Below are 20,715 nucleotides of genomic sequence, written 5' to 3' on the forward strand. Positions count from 1 at the left end.
ATATGCTGTCTACAAGAGACCCACTTCAGACCTAGGGACACATTCAGACTGAAAGCAAGGGGATGAAAAAAGCTATTCCATGCAAATGGAAATCAAAAGAAAGCTGGAGTAGCAATACTCATATCAGATAAAATACACTTTAAAATAAAGAATGTTACAAGAGGCAAGGAAGGACACTACATAATGATCAAGGGATCAATCCAAGAAGAAGATATAACAATTATAAATATATATGTACTGAACATAGAAGCACCTCAATACATAAGGCAACTGCTAACAGCTATAAAAGAGGAAATCGACAGTAACACAATAGTAGTGGGGGATTTTATCACCTCACTTACACCAATGGACAGATCATCCAAAATGAAAATAAATAAGGAAACAGAAGCTTTAAGTGACACAACAGACCAGGTAGACTTAATTGATATTTATAGGACATTCCATCCAAAAACAGCAGATTACACTTTCTTCTCAAGTGAGCATGGAACATTCTCCAGGATAGATCACATCTTGGGTCACAAATCCAGCCTCAGTAAATTTAAGAAAATTGAAATCATATCAAAAATCTTTTCTGACCACAACGCTATGAGATTAGGAATGAATTACAGGGGAAAAAATGTAAAAAACACGAACACATGGAGGCTAAGCAATACGTTACTAAATAACCAAGAGATCACTGAAGAAATTAAAGAGGAAATCAAAAAATGCCTAGAAACAAATGACAATGAACACATGATGATCCAAAACCTATGGGATGCGCAAAATCAGTTCTAAGAAGGAAGTTTATAGCTATACAACTCTACCTCAAGAAACAAGAAAAATCTCAAATAAACAGCCTAACCTTACACCTAAAGGAACTAGAAAAAGAAGAACAAGCAAAACCCAAAGTTAGCAGAAGGAAAGAAATCATAAAGATCAGAGCAGAAATAAATGAAGTAGAAACAAAGAAAACAATAGCAAAGATCAATAAAACTAAAACTGGTTCTTTGAGAAGGTAAACAAAATTGATAAACAATTAGCCAGACTCATCAAGGAAAAGTGGGAGAGGACTCAAATCAATAAAATTAGACATGAAAAAGGAGAAGTTACAACAGACACCGCAGAAACACAAAGCATCCTAGGAGACTACTACAAGCAACTTTATGCCAATAAAATGGACAACCTGGAAGAAATGGACAAATTCTTAGAAAGGTATAACTTTCCAAGACTGAACCAGGAAGAAATAGAAAATATGAACAGACCAATCATAAGTAATGAAATTGAAACTGTGATTAAAAATCTTCCAACAATCAAAAGTCCAGGACCAGCGGGTTTCACAGGTGAATTTTATCAAACATTTAGAGAAGAGCTAACACTCATCCTTCTCAAACTCTTCCAAAAAACTGTAGAGGAAGGAACACTCCCAAATCATTCTGTGGGGCCACCATCACCCTGAGACAAAAACCAGACAAAGATACTACAAAAAAAGAAAATTACAGACCAATATCACTGATGAATATAGATGCAAAAATTCTCAACAAAATACTAGCAAACAGAATCCAAAAACACATGAAAAGAATCATACACCATGAGCAGGTGGGATTTATCCCAGGGATGTAAGGATTCTTCAATATATGCAAACCAATCAATGTGATACACCATATCAGCAAATTGAAGAATAAAAACCATATGATCATCTCAATAGATGCAGAAAAAGATTTTGACAAAATTCAACACCCATTTATGATAAAAACTCTCCAGAAAGTGGGCATAGAGGGAACCTACCTCAACATAATAAAGGCCATATATGACAAACCCACAGCAAACATCATTCTCAATGGTGAAAAACTGAAAGCATTTCCTCTAAGATCAGGAAAAAGGCAAGTGGGTCCACTCTCACCACTATTATTCAACATACTTTTGGAAGTCCTAGCAATGGCAATCAGAGAAGGAAAAGAAATAAAAGGAATCCAAATTGGAAAAGAAGAAGTAAAACTGTCACTGTTTGCAGATGACATGATACTCTACATAGAGAATCCTAAAGATGCCACCAGAAAACTACTAGAGCTAATCAATGAATTTGGTAAAGTTGCAGGATACAAAATTAATGCACAGAAATCTCTTGCATTTCTATACACTAATGATGAAAAATCAGAAAGAGAAATTAAGGAAACACTCCCATTTACCATTGCAACAAAAGAATACAATACCTAGGAATAAACCTACCTAGGGAGACCAAAAACCTGTATGCAGAAAACTGTAAGACACTGATGAAAGAAATTAAAGATCATACCAACAGATGGAGAGATATACCATGTTCTTGGATTGGAAGAATCAATATTGTGAAAATAACTATAATACCCAAAGCAATCTACAGATTCAATGCAATCCCTATCAAATTACCAATGGCATTTTTTACAGAACTAGAGCAAAAAATCTTAACATTTGTATGGAGACACAAAAGACCCTGAAAAACCAAAGCAGTCTTGAGGGAAAAAACAGAGCTGGAGGAATCAGACTCCCTGACTTCAGACTATAATATAAAGCTACAGTAATCAAGACAGTATGGTACTGGCACAAAAACAGAAACATAGATCAATGGAACAAGATAGAAAGCCCAGAGATAAACCACACACCTGTGGTCAACTAATCTATGACAAAGGAAGCAAGGATATACAATGGAGAAAAGACAGTCTCTTTACTGAGTGGTGCTGGGGAAACTGGAGAGCTACATGTAAAAGAATGAAATTAGAACACTCCCTAACACCATACACAAAAATAAACTCAAAATGGATTCAAGACCTAAATGTAAGACTGGACACTATAAAACTCTTACAGGAAAACATAGGAAGAACACTCTTTGACATAAATCACAGCAAGATCTTTTTTGATCCACCTCCTAGAGTAATGGAAATGAAAACAAAAATAAACAAATGGGACCTAATGAAACTTCAAAGTTTTTGCACAGGAAAGGAAACCATAAACAAGACGAAAAGACAACCCTTAGAATGGGAGAAAATATTTGCAAATGAATCAACGGACAAAGGATTAATCTCCAAAATATATAAACAGCTCATTCAGCTCAATATTAAGAAAACAAACAACCTAATCCAAAAATGAGCAGAAGACCTAAATAGACATTTCTCCAAAGAAGACATACAGATGACCAAGAAGCACATGAAAAGCTGCTCAACGTCACTAATTATTAGAGAAATGCAAATCAAAACTACAATGAGGTATCACCTCACACCTGTTCGAATGGGCATCATCAGAAAATCTACAAACAACAAATGCTGGAAATGGTGTGGAGAAAAGGGAACCCTCTTGCACTCTTGATGGGAATGTAAATTGATATAGTCACTATGGAGAACAGTATGGAGGTTCCTTTAAAAACTAAAAATAGAATTACCACATGATCCAGCAATCCCACTACTGGGCATATACCCAGAGAACCATAATTCAAAAAGAGACATGCACCCCAATGTTCATTGCAGCACTATTTACAATAACCAGGTCATGGAAGCAACCTAAATGCCCATCGACAGACCAATGGATAAAGAAGTTGTGGTACATATATACAATGGAATATTTCTCAGCCATAAAAAGGAACGAAATTGGGTCATTTGTGGAGACGTGGATGGATCTGGAGACTGTCATACAGAGTGAAGTAAGTCAGAAAGAGAAAAACAAATATCGTATATTAATGCATATATGTGGAACCTAGAAAAATGGTACAGATGAACCAGTTTGCAGGGCAGAAGTTGAGACACAGATGTAGAGAACAAACGTATGGACACCAAGGGGGGAAGCAGAGAGGGGGTGGATGTGGTGGTGTGATGAATTGAACTATTGGGATTGACATGTATATACTGATGTGTATAAAATTGGTGACTAATAAGAACCTGCTGTATAAAAAAATAAAATAAAATTCAAAAATAAAAAAAACATACTTTACTTTCTCACATTGAATTACACTGGCATCTTTGTTAAAAATCAATTGACTGTAAATGCTTTGAACTGTTTCTGGCTATTATATCCACTTGATCTATTTGTCTCTCCTTAAACCAATTCCACACTCTCTAGATTACTTTTTATCTTAAAATCTGGTAATTATATCTGCCAAATTTGTTCTTTTTTGCAATATTATTTTGGCTATTCTCAGGACTTTGCATTGCCATATAAATTTTACCAGCTTGTCAATTTCTGTAGAAAAACGCTCCAGCATTATGCCTGAGGTTACATTGACTCTGTAGATCAAATTAGGGAGAATTGACGTCCTAACAATATTAAGTCTTTTAACACATGACCATAGTATATCTTTTAGTATATTAAGTCTTTTAATACATGACAATAGAAGTGTTTATTTGTATTATTTAATTTCTTTTAATATTTTATACTTAGTGTAGCTGTCTAACATACATTTTGGTAAAACTTATTATGTATTTTATGCTTTTAGATGCTATTAAAGTTGGAATTGTTTTCAATGTCATGTCCCAACTAGGCATTACTAGTACACATTTAACATTTTTTTGACATTGAAAATTTCTCATATTAGTTTTAGCACTGTTTGTGCAAGTGACAAGATATGTGATGTAAATAATTCTACCCTTTGTGAATAAAGACAGTTTTTATTCTTCTTGCCAAATCTTAATGCTATTTATTTCATTTTCATGCATTATTTTTCTAGTTAGGACCTCTAGTAAAATGGTGATAAAAGTGTTGATAGTGAATATCTCATTTGTTTCCAACCTCTGGGATGGTTGGGCTGAAAATATTTAATATTTGCCCATTAAGTATAATAACCATTGAGGTTTTTTGTAGATGCTGTTTACCAGATTAAGGTTGTAGTTTTCTAAGGTTTTCTTTTTTCTTTTTGAAATATCTAATGGGTTTTCAATTTTCTCAAATAATTTTTCTGCATCTCTTGAAATGATATGTTTTTCACTTTTGTATTTTAATGTTATGAATTATATTGGGTTTTTAATGTCACATCAACCTTACATTCCTAGTATAAATCTCACATGGTTTGGATGTATTCTTTTTTTAATGTGTTCTTCAAGCCACTTTGCTAATATTTCGTTGAAGATTTTTGTATCTATGCTCATAAGGAATATTAGTCTATAAAATTATTATCTTGAAAACATTTCATAAAACATTTTGGTTAGTGTTTCCTCCTTTTCTATTTTATGAAGGAGTTTGCATAGTTAGTATTGTTTCTTTCTGAAGTGTTTGACAAAATTCACCAATGAAATCATCTAGGCTTAGAGGTTTTCTCTGCAGGAAGGATTGTTCCTTTAAATTCCAATGTCTATGTTAGATATTGGACTGTTCATATTTTCTCTTTCTTCTTAGCTTGGATTTGGTATATTTTATCTTTCAAGGAATTTGTTTCTTTCATCTAACTTGTTGACATTTTGACATTAAATAGATTATAGTATTCCCTCTTACTTTTTTTTTTTTAATAGCAATCCCTCTGACTGCTCTCTCAAAAGGGGCAAGAGCCCAAATAGAGAAATCTGTTAAGAAGTCAATCTAATGAGTGATGATCAGAGCCTGGTTTTTGTTAATCTAGTGTGTTCGAGAGATGAATAAATTAGAAACATTTAAGAAATGGAATAGACAAGAATTGTTTTGTATTCTATAACTTTCCTTCTGTCAATACATCCTAAAGTAGGGTCCCCATATCTAAAGATTGACTGTATTGATACTAGATATATTTTTTTAATTTAATTAGTTTATTTAAACTAAAAAACAGTTCACCCATTTCTCCCACTCCCCCTCTCTGCCTCTTGTAACCAGCAATCTATTCTATGTATCTATAAGCCTGGGTTTATTTTTTTTTGTTGTTTTTTTTAGATTCCACATATAAGAGAGATCATAGTTTTTGTCTTCTCTGACTTATTTCACTTAGCATAATGCCCTCAAGGCCCATCCATGTTATTGCAAATGGCAAGATTTCATTCTTTTTATGGCTGCATAATATTCCGTTGCATGTTTTGAGATATATATATATATATATGTATATATATATCACCACTTCTTTATTCATTCATCCATCAGTGGACACTTAGGTTGTTTCCATATCTTGGCTACTGTAAACAATGCAGCAATAAACATGGGGGTCTGTATTTCTTTTCTTTTTTTTTTTCTTTATTGGAGTATAATTGCTTTACAATGGTGTGTTAGTTTCTGCTTTGTAACATAGTGAATCAGCTATACATTTACATATATCCCCATATCTCCTCCTTCTCGCCTCTTCCTCCCACCCTCCTTAACCCACCCCTTTAGGTGGTCACGAAGCACCAAGCTGATCTCCCTGTGCTATGCTGCTGCTTCCCACTAGCTATCTATTTTACATTTGGTAGTGAATATATGTCCATGCCATTCTCTCACTTCGTCACAGCTTACCCTTCCCACTCCCCATGTCCTCAAGTCCATTCTCTATGTCTGCGTCTTTATTCCTGTCCTGCCCCTAGGTTCTTCATAACCATTTTTTTTAATTCCGTATATATGTGTTAGCATACAGTATTTGTTTTTCTCTTTCTGACTTACTTCACTCTGTATGACAGACTCTAGGTCCATCCACCTCACTACAAATAACTCATTTTTGTTTCTTTTTATGGCTGAGTAATATTTCCTTGTGTATATGTGCCACATCTTCTTTATCCATTCATCTGTTGATGGACACTTTGGTTGCTTCCATGTCCTGGCTATTGTAAATAGAGCTGTAAAAAGAGTCATGTACCACATATTTCTTTTCAAATTAGTGATTTCATTTTCTTTATATAAATGCCCAGAAGTGGAATTGCTGGATCATATAGTAGTTCTATTTTTAATTTTTTGAGAAAACTCCATACTGTATTCCATAGCAGTTGCAACAATTTACATTCTCACCAACAGTGCATGAGGGTTTCCTTTCTCCACATCCTCATCAACACTTTTCATTTCTTGTGTTTTGGACAATAACCATTCTAACATGTGTGAGGTGATATCTCATTGTGGTCTTAATTTGCATTTCCTTGATGATCAGAGATGCTGAGCATCTTTTCATGTGTCTGTTGGACGTCTGTATGTCTACTTTGGTAAAATGTCCACTCAGACCTTCTACCCATTTTTTAAAAATCAGATTGGATGTTTTTTGCTATTTGGTTATATGAATTCTTTATATATTTTGGATATTAGACTTTTATCAGATTTATGATTTGCAATTATTTTCTCCCATTCAGTAGTTTGTCTTTTCATTTTCTTGGTAGTTTTCTTTGCTGTATAGAAGTTTTTAAGTTTTATGTAATCCCACTTGATTATTTTTGCTTTTGTTGCTTTTGGTTTTGGTGTCAGATTCAAAATTTCATCACTAAGACCAATGTCAAAGAGCTTACTGCCTATCTTTTCATCTATGTTTTTTTATGGTTTCAGGTCTTATGTTCAAGTCTTTAATTCATTTTGAGTTAATTTTTGTGTTTGGTGTAAGATGGCTGTCTTTCAAAGGTTTTTTTTTTCTTTCATCTAAGTTATTAAAATTTTTGACATTAAATTGGTCATAATATTTCCTTATTCTTTTAGTTTCTCTTAGGTGTATATTGTTATCCTGTCTTTCATACTTGATATTGGTAATTAGGTTTCATACTTAATATTGGTCATTGGTAATTAGGTTTCTCTCTTCTTTTTTCCTTGATCATTCTGCCAAGCATTTACCAATTTTATCAATCTTTTCAAAAACCCAACTTTTGACTTTGTTCATTTTTCTATTGTTAGGTGTTTTCTAGTTCATTGATTTTTGCCATTATTTTATTATTTCCTTTATTTGCTTTGGGTTGAATTGTCAGTTTTTATACCTTCTAAAATTTGAAGCTTAGATCGATTATCTTAAGTCTTTCTTGTTTTGTAGTATAAGCATTTAGAATTTAAAATTTTCCCTTTTCAGTTATATCCCTTTCCTGAATTTTGATATGCAGTATATTCCCTATTATTCAGTTAGATTATTTTCTTTTTTAAAATTTTTATTTTATGTTGGAGCATAGTTGATTAACAATGTTGTGTTAGTTTCAGGTGTACAGCAAAGTGATTCAGTTGTACATATACATGTATCTATTCCTTTTCAAATTCCTTTCCCATTTAGGTTATTACAGAATATTGAGCAGAGTTCCCTGTGCTTACAGTAGGTCCTTGTTGGTTATCTATTTTAAATATAGTAGTGTGTACATGTCAATCCCAAACTCCCAGTCTATCCTTCCCTCCCACCCTTCCCCCCTGGTAACCATAAATTTGTTCTCTGTGAGTCTGTTTCTGTTTTGTAAATAAGTTCATTTGTATCATTTTTTTAAGATTCCACATATAAGCACTATCATATGATATTTGTCTTTCTCTTTCTGACTCACTTCACTCTGTATGACAGTCTCTAGGTCCAGCCATGTCTCTGCAAATGGCACGATTTTGTTCCTTTTTATGGCTGAGTAATATTCCATTGTATATATGTACTAACTCTTTTTTATCCATTCATCTGTCGATGGTCATTTAGGTTGTTTCCATGTCTTGGCTATTGTAAACAGTACTGCAATGAACATTGGGGTGCATGTATCCTTTGAACCATGTTTTTCTCTGGATATATGCCCCAGAGTGGGATTACTGGATCATATGGTAACTCCGTATTTAGTTTTTTAAGGAACTGCCATACTGTTCTCCACAGTGGCTGTACCAATTTACATTCCCATCATCAGTGTAGGAGGGTTCCCTTTCTCCACACCCTCTCCAGCATTTATTGTTTGTAGATTTTTTTAACCTACAAACAGTTCATGTGGCTCAATATCAAAAAAACAAACAACCCAATCAAAAAATGGGCAGAAGACCTAAATAGACATTTCTTTCTTTTTTTTTTTTTGTTTTTTTTTTTGTTTTTTTTGTTTGTTTGTTTTATACTGCGGGTTCTTATTAGGCATCAATTTTATACACATCAGTGTATACATGTCAATCCCAATCACCCAATTCAGCACACCACCATCCCCACCCCACCGCAGTTTTCCCCCCTTGGTGTCCATATGTCCATTCTCTACATCTGTGTCTCAACTTCTGCCCTGCAAACCGGCTCATCTGTACCATTTTTCTAGGTTCCACATACATGCATTAATATACGATATTTGTTTTTCTCTTTCTGACTTACTTCACTCTGTATGACAGTCTCTAGATCCATCCACTTCTCAACAAATGACTCAATTTCGTTCCTTTTTATGGCTGAGTAATATTCCATTGTATATATGTACCACATCTTCTTTATCCATTCGTCTGTTGATGGGCATTTAGGTTGCTTCCATGACCTGGCTATTGTAAATAGTGCTGCAATGAACATTCGGGTGCATGTGTCTTTTTGAATTACAGTTTTCTCTGGGTATATGCCCAGTATTGGGATTGCTGGGTCATATGGTAATTCTATTTTTAGTTTTTTAAGGAACCTCCATATTGTTCTCCATAGTGACTGTATCAATTTACATTCCCACCAACAGTGCAAGAGGGTTCCCTTTTCTCCACACCCTCTCCAGCATTTGTTGTTTGTTGATTTTCTGATGATGCCCATTCTAACAGGAGTGAGGTGATACCTCATTGTAGTTTTGATTTGCATTTCTCTAATAATTAGTGATGTTGAGCAACTTTTCATGTGCTTCGTGGCCGTCTGTATGTCTTCCTTGGAGAAATGTCTGTTTAGGTCTTCTGCCCATTTTTGGATTGGGGTGTTTGTTTCTTTAATATTGAGCTGAATGAGCTGTTTATAAATTCTGGAGATTAATCCTTTGTCCGTTGATTCGTTTGCAAATATTTTCTCCCATTCTGAGGGTTGTAAACAGACATTTCTTTAAAGAAGACATACAAATGGCCAAGAGGCACATGAAAAGATGCTCAACATGGGTAATTATTAGAGAAATGCAAATCAAAGCTATAATGAGATATCACCTAACACGAGTCAGAATGGCCATCTTCAATTAGATTATTTTCTTTTATGATCCCTTTTTGACCTATGCCTTTTGGGGGCATGTGCTATTTAATCTTTAAATATTTGGAACTTTTTAAAACCTATTATTGCTCTTGATTTCTAATATAATTCTTTTGTTGTTGAAAACATATACTGTATGACTTCAGTTGCTTACACTAAGCATTAGGTAATGATCACTGAGAGATGGGGAAAAAAATAAGTTGAGCCTGACAATTGTCCCAGATTACTGTCTTTAGAAAGTCCTCAGTGTACAGCACATAGAGAGGGAACACAGATAGAGACCAAGAGATTCCTTGAGTTCAGAAATTAATTTGAAATTTGGGAGAGGAAAAAAAGGATAGAATTTGTAGATCAGAGTACAAGATAGTAAAAAGCTGCACACAGAGAGGCCTACAGAGAAACATAAGTTTCCTTTGAATATTCATCTATAGATCAGTAAGCTTGTCAAGAAAATATCCAAGGTTAGAGAAAAAAACTACCTTAGAGTATTAGAGGTATAGTACCCTGGGAACATGCAAAAAAGTGTGATGTTCCCATCAGCCAGACTGAAGAAGTTCATAATTCACAGGGCACTGGGTAGAGTACCCAGAATATTCTTGCCTAAGTAGTGAGGAATAATTAGACTCAGCCAAAATTCTGCTGTGGTTCTTCCCAGCAAATCTTGAAAGCAAGACCTGAAAGGATCAAACTCTTTCCAAGTAACCTAACTGCATTACAAAATATAGCTCAAAATGCTTATATTTATACCAAATACATACAGGACTATACAGGGTAAAACTAACAAATTCTGTCATTTAATCAAAGATTACCAGGCATATGACAAACAATAAAATATAATCCATGATGACAAGAAAAATAAATAAATCCAAACTGAACCATAACTGACATAGATGTTAGAATCAGCAGACAAGGACATTGAAAACACTTGTTATAACAATTCCATATATTAAATATTTTAGCTACAGATATGAAAGTATAGAAAATTATTCAAATCAAACTTTCATAGATGAAAATTACAGTGGCTAAGATAAAAACTCCCCTGAGTGGCAGATTAGGGAAGCAGAAGAGAAAATTAGTGAACTTGAAGACATAGCAATAGAAATTATTCAAAAGGGAACACACAAAGAAAAAAGAATTTTTAAAAATGTAAAGAGCATCAGTGATCTGTGGGACAACTTCAAGGGGCCTTACATATAGATAATAATCTTAAAAAAGAGATAATATGGATTCATAAAAATACTCAATAATCCAAAAGTTGACAAATAAGGATAAAGAACAAAAAACCAAATGGGAATATTATAAAATAAATAGCAAGATAACTTATATATAATCTTATGAGCAATCACATTAAATGTGACTAGTCTTAATACTCCAATTTAGAAGGCAGAGATTGTAGTAGCTGAAAACTGAGATACAACATAAGTATGTATCAAGAGTACATTGGATAAATACATAATCATACATTCACATAGTTAAGTACTATAGAGCAATCTTTCAGCTTTATTGAGGTATAATTGATATCCAAAAAAAATGCTTATATTTAATGTGTACAATTTGGTGAGTTGGACATACATCTAACCCAATGATACCATCTCCACAATCAAGGTAATAAACATATTAATCATCTTCAAAAGTTTTCTGTGTCAGAAGGAATGAACTCTTGCTGCATGAAACAACAGGAATGAATCTCACAAAACATGATAGCATAAGAAGCCAAACACAATGGATTACATACTATATAATTAATTTTATATAAAGATAATAAACAGTCAAAATAAATCTATTTTGTTAGAAGTCAGTATAATGGTTACCTTGGTTTACCCGAAGGGGTCACAAGGGAGGATTCTGTAACTTATTTTTTTTAATTGGGATATAGTTGTTTTACAATGTTTTGTTAGTTTCTACTGTACAGAGAAGTGGAGTTCCCTGTGCTATAGAGCAGGTTCTTATTAGTTATCTATTTTACACATATTAGTGTATATATGTCAATCTCAGTCTCCCAATTCATCCTACCACTCACCCCCCACTCCCGGCCTTCCCCCCTTGGCTGTGTAATGTTTCTAATGTTCTTTTTTATTGATTGCATGTGTTTATATTTTTAAAGTTCTCCAAACTGTATTTACAATTTGTATATTTTTGTGTACATATATTATTCTGCAATAAGATGTTGCAGATGTTGAATGCCAGCATTCAATGCTGGTGAGATTAGGAAAACTAAGGCTATCTTACATCATTGATGGAAATGTCAATTACTACAATAATTTTGGAAAGCAATCTGGCAATTTTTATTAAAGTTTAACATAAATGCATAATTTGAACCAGCAACTCACTTTTGGGAATCTGTTCTGTGACAAAAAAGCAGCAGTATAGAAGGATGCATGAAAAAGAGATATTTGAAGTGCTCAAAAACTGGAAATGATTCTAATATCCATGATTAGGAAAATGGTTGAATAAGCTAGCCATGGTTTATTATGCAGCTATTAAATAGAATGTGTTTTATGTATAACTGATGAACTGGATATATAACTGATGAGGAATTTCCATTATGTGTTATTAATTGAGAGATTCCTAAAGCGAATACACACAAATGTCTACAAATGTGCATTTTAAGATATAACCAGATTATTAACATTGTTTAGCTACAGGGAATAGGTGGAAAAGGAAAGAGCAGGGAGAAAAGAAAATAAGTTGAGAAAGAATATATATATATATATATATATATATACACACACACACACATATACACACACAAAGGTGAAACCTTGAAAGTAAGTCTTTGTTCATATAAGGAGTGTAAGTTAAATAAAATTATCTGGTGTCACTAAAAATGATGATAGTGAAGATTATTATGGGACGTGTGTGTGTTTGAACATAAAATAATGTGTATTATTTAATTGTTAAGGAAGATCTCTGGTTATAATACAGCATTATGACATGATCCCACCTATTTATAATTTTAGATGAATATAAAAATTACCTGAGTAATATACCTCAAAATATTAAAGGTAGCTATCTATAGTTGTGGTATCAGTGTTTTAGTCATTTACCTCATGTGTACTTTCTATAATTTTCTGAATTAACTCAAAGTAAAAATTAAAATGCATGTATAGTAACAGAAAATGGGAAGAAGAGAACAAATAAAAATAAATAATCTAAGAATTCAACCCAGGAAATGAGAAAAAAACTAAGTTACTAGAACAAAGGAGTTAATAATAATAATAACAGAAAAAATTAATATCAGAACAAGAAAACAAAACTACAAATGTTATCAAGAAATGTTCTTTGGAAAAATATGATCCCAAAGGATACATGCACCCCAATGTTCATTGCAACACTGTTTACAATAGCCAAGACATGGAAGCAACCTAAATGTCCATGTACAGAGGAATGGATAAAGAAGTGGTACATATATACAATGGAATATTACTCAGCCATTAAAAAGAATGGAATAATGACATTTACAGCAACATGGATGGACCTAGAGATTGTCATACTGAGTGAAGTAAGTCAGACAGAGAAAGAGAAATACCATATGATATCACTTATATGCAAAATCTAAAAAGAAATGATACAAATGAACTTAACTACAAAACAAACAGACTCACAGACTTAGAGAACGAACTTATAGTTACCAGGGCAGAAGGGTGGGGGAAGGGATAGGTAGGGAGTTTGGGATCGACATTGGATAACAAACAAGAGCCTACTGTATAGCACAGGGAACTCTGCTCAATGTTATGTAGCAGCCTGGATGAGAGGGGAATTTGGGGGAGAATGGATACATGTATATGTATGGCTGAGTCTCTTTTCTGTGCACCTGAAACTATCACAACATTGTTAATTGGCTATACTCCAATATAAAATAAAAAGTTAAAAAAAAAGAAGAAATATTCTTTGGCTAAAACCTCCATTAGAAGGCATAATAGATAATCATGACAGGAAGGTGAAGTGCAACTAAGCAAAATTATAACAACCAATGGAGTAAAAACCACATATAACTTTAAAATAACTTTCCAAAAATACTTTTTCAAATATGTGCAAATGAACTTGAAAAAATAAAATGGATGATACTCTAGCAAAATATTCATTACCAAAATTTGGCTCAATAAATATATAGAATCTAAACACAAATCAATGGGCCAAAGAGGAAAAAATAATCTGAGAAAATTAACAAAGAGCCATTCTCTACCCTCTACTCACCCAGAAAAGATGAACCCCCATAGTTACAGATTACAAGCTCTGTCCATCCTGATTCACCAGTACTCTTGCTCTGTTGGTTGTTCATATTGTGAATCCTACTCCTGACTAGGCCCTAGATGGTTTCACAAGTAAATAATAGAAGAACCTTCAGAATTTTTCTTTTATCAAATCTAGCATGACATTGATTACAAATACTTGACGTTTTTGTTTATTCATTTATTTTTAATAAATTTATGTATTTATCTATTTTTGGCTGCATTGGGTCTTCATTGCTGTGTGCAGGCTTTCTCTAGTTGTGGCGAGTGGGGGTTACTCTTTGTTGCAGTGCACGGGCTTCTCATTGCAGTGGCTTCTCTTGTTGCAGAGCACAGGCTCTAGGTGCGCAGACTTCAGTAGCTGTGGCTCGAAGGCTCTAGAGCATAGGTTCAGTAGTTGTGGTGCACGGGCTTATTTGCTCCACAGCACGTGGGATCTTCCTGGACCAGGGCTCAAACCCATGTCTCCTGCAATGCCAGGTGGATTCTTAACAACTTCATCACCAGGGAGGCCCCACTTGACATTTTTTTTAAATGAAGAATATTTGTGTGATTTTTGTCAGTGTTTCTCTAGCATCTCCTACAATATTCTCATCCTTATTCTCCTTGTGTCTTCAAAATGCTAATATTAAAATTTCCCAATTTGATAATATGTCTGGAAAAATACCATTTGGTCATGGTGCATGATTATTTTAATGTACTTCAGTACTTGAATGGATTAGGATTTAGAATAGATACATTAAATTTTTTAAATATATTTAACTGAAATCAAATTCTAGTATCATACTTAACCATGTAATACTAGAAAAGTTTTCATTATGGTTAGAACAAGACAGGGAAACCACTCATTTTAACATTATTCTATATGTTTAGTAGCTATGAATTAGCCAAGAGAAGATGAAATAAGGTAGACAAATGAAACAGAAAGGCAAAAATAGTTTTATTTGTAAACAATATAATTATATGCATAAAACCCAGAGATTTAACATAAAAAATGATAGAAGAGACAAACAATTGTTTGGTGCAGATTTAATATACAAAATCAGTAGCTTTGCTAGATACAATAATGTAATGAACATAAAACTAGAAGATAAAAGAGAAGAAAATATCCAATTCGTAACATCATCAAAAATAATTTATATGTTAAACAACAAATGTACAGGAACTATGTGAAGAAAAAATTTAATGGCTACAGAAGGAATTAAAGTTTAAATAGAAATATAGTTTGCTAATACAGAAAAATACCCAAAACTAAAAAAATGTTAATCCTCCTTAAATTCTAATTAGATTGGAGAATCCTGATAACAACAATTTTAAATTTCATTTGGAAAATAAAGCATGAATAACCTGGAATTTTATGTAAAAGAATGACAAAACCCTTTTCCATCAAATATTAAATATTATATCAAGTTATACCACTTAAAACTATTTTATATTAACAAATTAATAGGCTGAGATAGCAATAGAACCTGTTGAGGGTCCAGTGAGAAATGTCATTACATTTAAAATTTGATAAATGTGGGATTTCAAATCAGTGGTGGGAAATGAATTGTACAACAAATGGTATAGAGATAATCTGGTTTTTCGTTGGGTTATAGATTTGGGGAAAGAAAACATATATATATAGATGCTCCATTCCAAATTCATTTAGCCAAAGACAGAAAGTTCTAGGAGAAGCATAGCGGCCACACATGGCAGGAACAGATGAAACACAGCCTCCCTGGGCCCCCATGGTCCTAACTTGGGCAAGAAGCTGCCAGTGATACTGTGCAAATAAGACAGCACCTTGACAATCTGGAAAGCTTAATTCTTGTAATATCATTGCCCTTTGTAATCCAGGTTGCTATTTCATTCTGCAAGAAACTCTACAGGCAAAGCACATGCTTGTATTTGGGAAAATGTTTGCAAATATCAGGCTTTTCTGGAACTTGAACAGAAACCAACTTTACTATTCTTGGGACAGAATAAGCAATCAAAATCGTTTTCTTTAAACAATATCTTCTGTTGTTTGCTTTATTTTTTCTCAGAAAGCCTATGCTCTAGAAGAGTGACTTTTTTGGAAAAAATAATGTTGAATTGCTACCTCACTTATGATGTCAAAGTATATTTTAACTGAATTAATATTTTATATATTAAAAATAAAATTGTAAAAGAACTAGAGGAAAATGTGGGTAGTTTTAAATCCTTGAGAATCTCACTTTTTGATACAAGAAATAAAATTCAGAAGAGAAAACAAAGCTGAGAAATTTAATTTTTTTCAAGGAAAAATAACATCAGAAGAATAAAAAAATAATAAATTGGGAAAATATTTACAAAGTAAATGAAAAAACAGAATCTTGATGAGATACCTGCAATCCCATGTTTATTGCAGTATTACTCATAATAGCCAAGGTACGGTAACAACCTAAGTGTCTGTCAACAGATGAAGAGATAAAAAAGGTATGATATATTGACATAGGTACACAATGGAATATTATTCAGCCATGAAAAAGAAAGAAATTCTGCCATTTGCGACCACATGGATGGCTCTTGAGGACATTATGCTAAATGAAATAAGTCAGACAGAGAAAGACAAATACTGTAAGGTATCACTTATATGTGAAATCTGAAAAGGCTGAACTCATAGAAACAGAGACAGAATTGTGGTTATTAGGAGTTGGAGGTTGGAGAAATGGGGAAATGGTGGTCAAAGGGTACAAACTTCCAGTTGTAAGGTGATTAAGTTCTGGGGATCTAATGTACAATATGGTGATTAGAGTTAACAACACTGTATTACATACTTGAAAGTCAATGAGAGAGTAAACCTTACCACTAAAAAAAAAAAAAAAGAAATGGTAATTATGTGTCTTGATGGAAGTGTTAGTTAACACTTTCATGGTAATCATTTTGCAATATATGTGTACAAAATCAACACTAGATACCTTAAACTTGTATAGTATGTCAGTTATATCTCAATAAAGTTGAAAAATGCACGTAACAGGCAAAGGGTAAATCAATAACAATGGCTAAAGACTTCTTTGAGATATAGGGAGAACTGTACTGATACAGGCAATGATATTCAAAACTACTCCTTGTTAAGATATGCACATTCAAATGCAAGATTATGATTTTTACCTGTTCAAAAAGTTTGATCATGCACACTTTAGTAAACACAGTTGATGATGTTTTGTAAATTTAAGTGTAAATTCTATGTAATGAAATTTGGCAATGTATGCGCATCAATTTTTAAATGCACAGATCCTTTAATCAGTTAATCTAAATTCTACACATTGTGTCCTACAGATATATTTGTGAATAATCTCAGTGTAAAAGAGGTTCCAGCGGTCTATGAACCTGATCTATGTTCTTGCCCAGATTTTGCTATGTGCTTGCCATTTATTGTTAAGAGGTAATAAAAGCTATTTTTAAACAGTACAATACTAACTCTATTTAGAAGAAGAATGTATAGATATGCATAGAAACTACTAGAGAGTTATAATTCAAAGTATTAAAAATGATTCTGCATTGCAGAACTTTTGTTCATTTTTTTCTATATTTTCTAATTTTTATGACATAAATATATTTGATTTATGCATTCAGAGAAAAACACAATGTTGTATTTAAATTCTGTTATTCCAGGACTTCCCTGGCCATCCGGTGGTTAAGGCTCTGTGCTCCCAATGTAGGGTGCACAGGTTTGATCCCTGGTCAGGGAACTAAGATCCCACATTCTGCATGGAGTGGCCTAAAAATAAAATAAAATAAAATAATAAAATAAAATAAAATAAATGAAATAAAATATAAAATGCTGTTATGGGACTTTTCTGGTGGTCCAGTGGTTAAGATTCCGTGCTCCCAATGCAGGGGGCCCAAGTTCAATCCCTGGTCAAGGAACTAGATCCCTCCCACATGCAGCAACTAAGAGCCTGCATGCCACAACTAATGATCCCTCATGCCACGATGAAGATCCCTCACACAGCAACAAAGATCCCACGAGCCGCAACTAAGACCTGGCGCAACCAAATAAATAAATAATATTTTTTAAAATAGTACTCTTTAAAAAAAAATGCTGTTATTCTTCCAGTATCCTTAGTTCCCTCTGTCATCCACTATCAATGACATCCTGACTAAACTGAATTTTTATCTCCAAATTATCTGTCTCATTTTAGCTCCAATCCTACATGTCCAACAGATAACTTCTCTTGCTAATTTCATAAACACCTTGAAACTATCACATCAAGTATACGTCTCCTTCATCGAAGATTTATTTTTAGCTGCCTGGTCCACTGGAAAAGATCAAGTTAATGGAGTCTCAATATGGGATAAATGATAACACTGAGATAGTGTGTTTTCACTTCAATAGGAAAAATTTTAACTCAGTGAGAAGAATTATCACTTCTAAACTTTTGGGTATCAGTGAGGAATAAAGTTTAGGACATTTTGTAATCATCACAGGGCATTTCTCATCCTGAATTTATTGCATATAGGGACTTGCAGTTTCTGCCTAAATATACTGCCTGCTATGCAGAGAAACAGGGGCCAGTTCTTCGTTCTGTTACTACTTAAACCCTGTAAAGAAAGCTCTGTAAAGGACAAAAATGTGGCCTTTAGTGAGGTTTCAGGCTGTACCTCTTTAGCATATGTTTTCCCAGAGTATGATCAGAATATGTGTAAGGGTCTATACATACTTGTAAACTGGCCCATTTTCTTTTAGGCACAATGACTCTTTAGATTCCTACCAGGGCTTCAGAGACTCACAGTAGCTTAAATGTAACAGGAAGATATTTGGGTAATGTTTATTAGTCTTTTCAACTTGGCATAGCTAAGCAGGGCAAGAGATATCATAAAGAGTAAGGAATATTTAGCGATCCTGGCCCCAGTCCTAGAGTCCTGACTTCACCTTTTACTCCCTCACACTAGGACACTTCTGGCTTGATTGGTGCCCTCACCCACATGATTTTTGTTAAAAATCAAGACATTTTTAAAGAGGTGTTTTTCCTTTGGTTTCTTTGCAGAAGTGAACTGCAGATCAGTATATAGTCATTTAGTTTTCTTTCTGGGAATTTATGAAAGATGTAAAATTATTAAATTGACAAATTATTAACTAAATTAAATTTATTTTATTCTGGCTGACAGAGAGCCCAAGAACATTATTAAGGAAATAAATTAAAAGTAACTCACTCCTTTTATAGAGCACATGAAGCAACACAAATATAGTCACTTTGATGAAAGTAATCCAATTGTGGCATTTAGAAAAAATTTGTGTAATTCCATTTGTTTTTTTGTTGTTGTTGTTTTTTGGGTTTTTTTCAACATCTTTATTGGAGTAAATTGCTTTACAATGGTTCCATTTGTTTTATAATATATCATGTATACCCTATTTCTACATGTGAAAAAGGTACCTGAAATGTAGACCAACAAATAAAGATTTTAAAAAAGATTTTATTCAGAATTTGGCTATAGGGGAGTTAATTACAACATTAAATAACATGGGGTGGGGTAATACATGTTTTTTGTAGCTAAATTAGAATTACTGTTATTCTCATTTCTGGTATCTCTTGACCCAGACATCTTTGTAACACATTTGTAGGCAGTCACAGTTAATTATTAAATTAGAGAATGAATATTTTATGTATTAAGCAAATATTAGCACCAGCTTATAGAATGATAAGGGTTTGCTAATGAGAAAGTGAGACTTGCATAAATTGTTTAAGATTTAACAAATTTGTGCTTACAGTAATGAAAGAAAAATTTTTAATTGTATAGAAATATATGTAGCCCAGACTAAGAATGATGCTGAGATCAGATCTTTTTTGCAATGTAAGGCATTGCAAAGAAGTAAACCTAGAGATTAATAAAATGCTAAAATGGGATGAAGGGAAAATCAGTTTAACAAAGATTTAGCCTTAAGCCAAGAGAACTCTTGTTCATCAGAAGGATCTCTTGTTATAGGTGGTTTTAGAAGAAGTGATGTTCTTCCCAGTGAAACGTCAGAATTTTATTCATAAAAAAATTTTAAGCAGGACTGGATTTTGAAGTTTATAGAGCATTTCAATTATTAGTAGTTGGATGGTTCTATCAGACTTTCTAAGATTTTCCTGCTTTTATTTCTATTATATGATAATTAAACCATAAAATCAAGCACCACGGGGGTCTGGGCAAGATGGCAGAAGAGTAAGACGCAGAGACCACCTTCCTCCCCACAGATACATCAGAAATACATCTACACGTGGAACTGCTCCTGTAGAACACCGACTGAACGCTGGCAGAAGACGTTAGACCTCCCAAAAGGCAAGAAACTCCCCACGTACCTGGGTAGGGCAAAAGAAAAAAGAAATAACAGAGACAAAAGAATAGGGACGGGACCTGCACCAGTGGGAGGGAGCTGTGAAGGAGGAAAGGTTTCCACACACCAGGAAGTCCCTTCGCGGGCGGAGACTGCGGGTGGTGGAGGGGGGAAGCTTCAGAGCCACGGAGGAGAGCGCAGCCACAGGGGTGTGGAGGGCAAAGCAGAGAGATTCCCGCACAGAGGCTCGGCACCGA

General features: G+C 33.7%; 1 long non-coding RNA gene across 1 annotated transcript in view; it reads left to right on the forward strand.

The window, feature by feature from the left end:
* Positions 1–20,715, forward strand: part of LOC309628461 — a 731,364-nt gene that overhangs the window by 706,624 nt on the left and 4,025 nt on the right. The gene's annotated exons all lie outside the window — the stretch shown is intronic.

Source organism: Balaenoptera borealis (genome assembly GCF_965194805.1).
Source record: "Balaenoptera borealis genome assembly, chromosome: 4".
Taxonomy (NCBI): domain Eukaryota; kingdom Metazoa; phylum Chordata; class Mammalia; order Artiodactyla; family Balaenopteridae; genus Balaenoptera; species Balaenoptera borealis.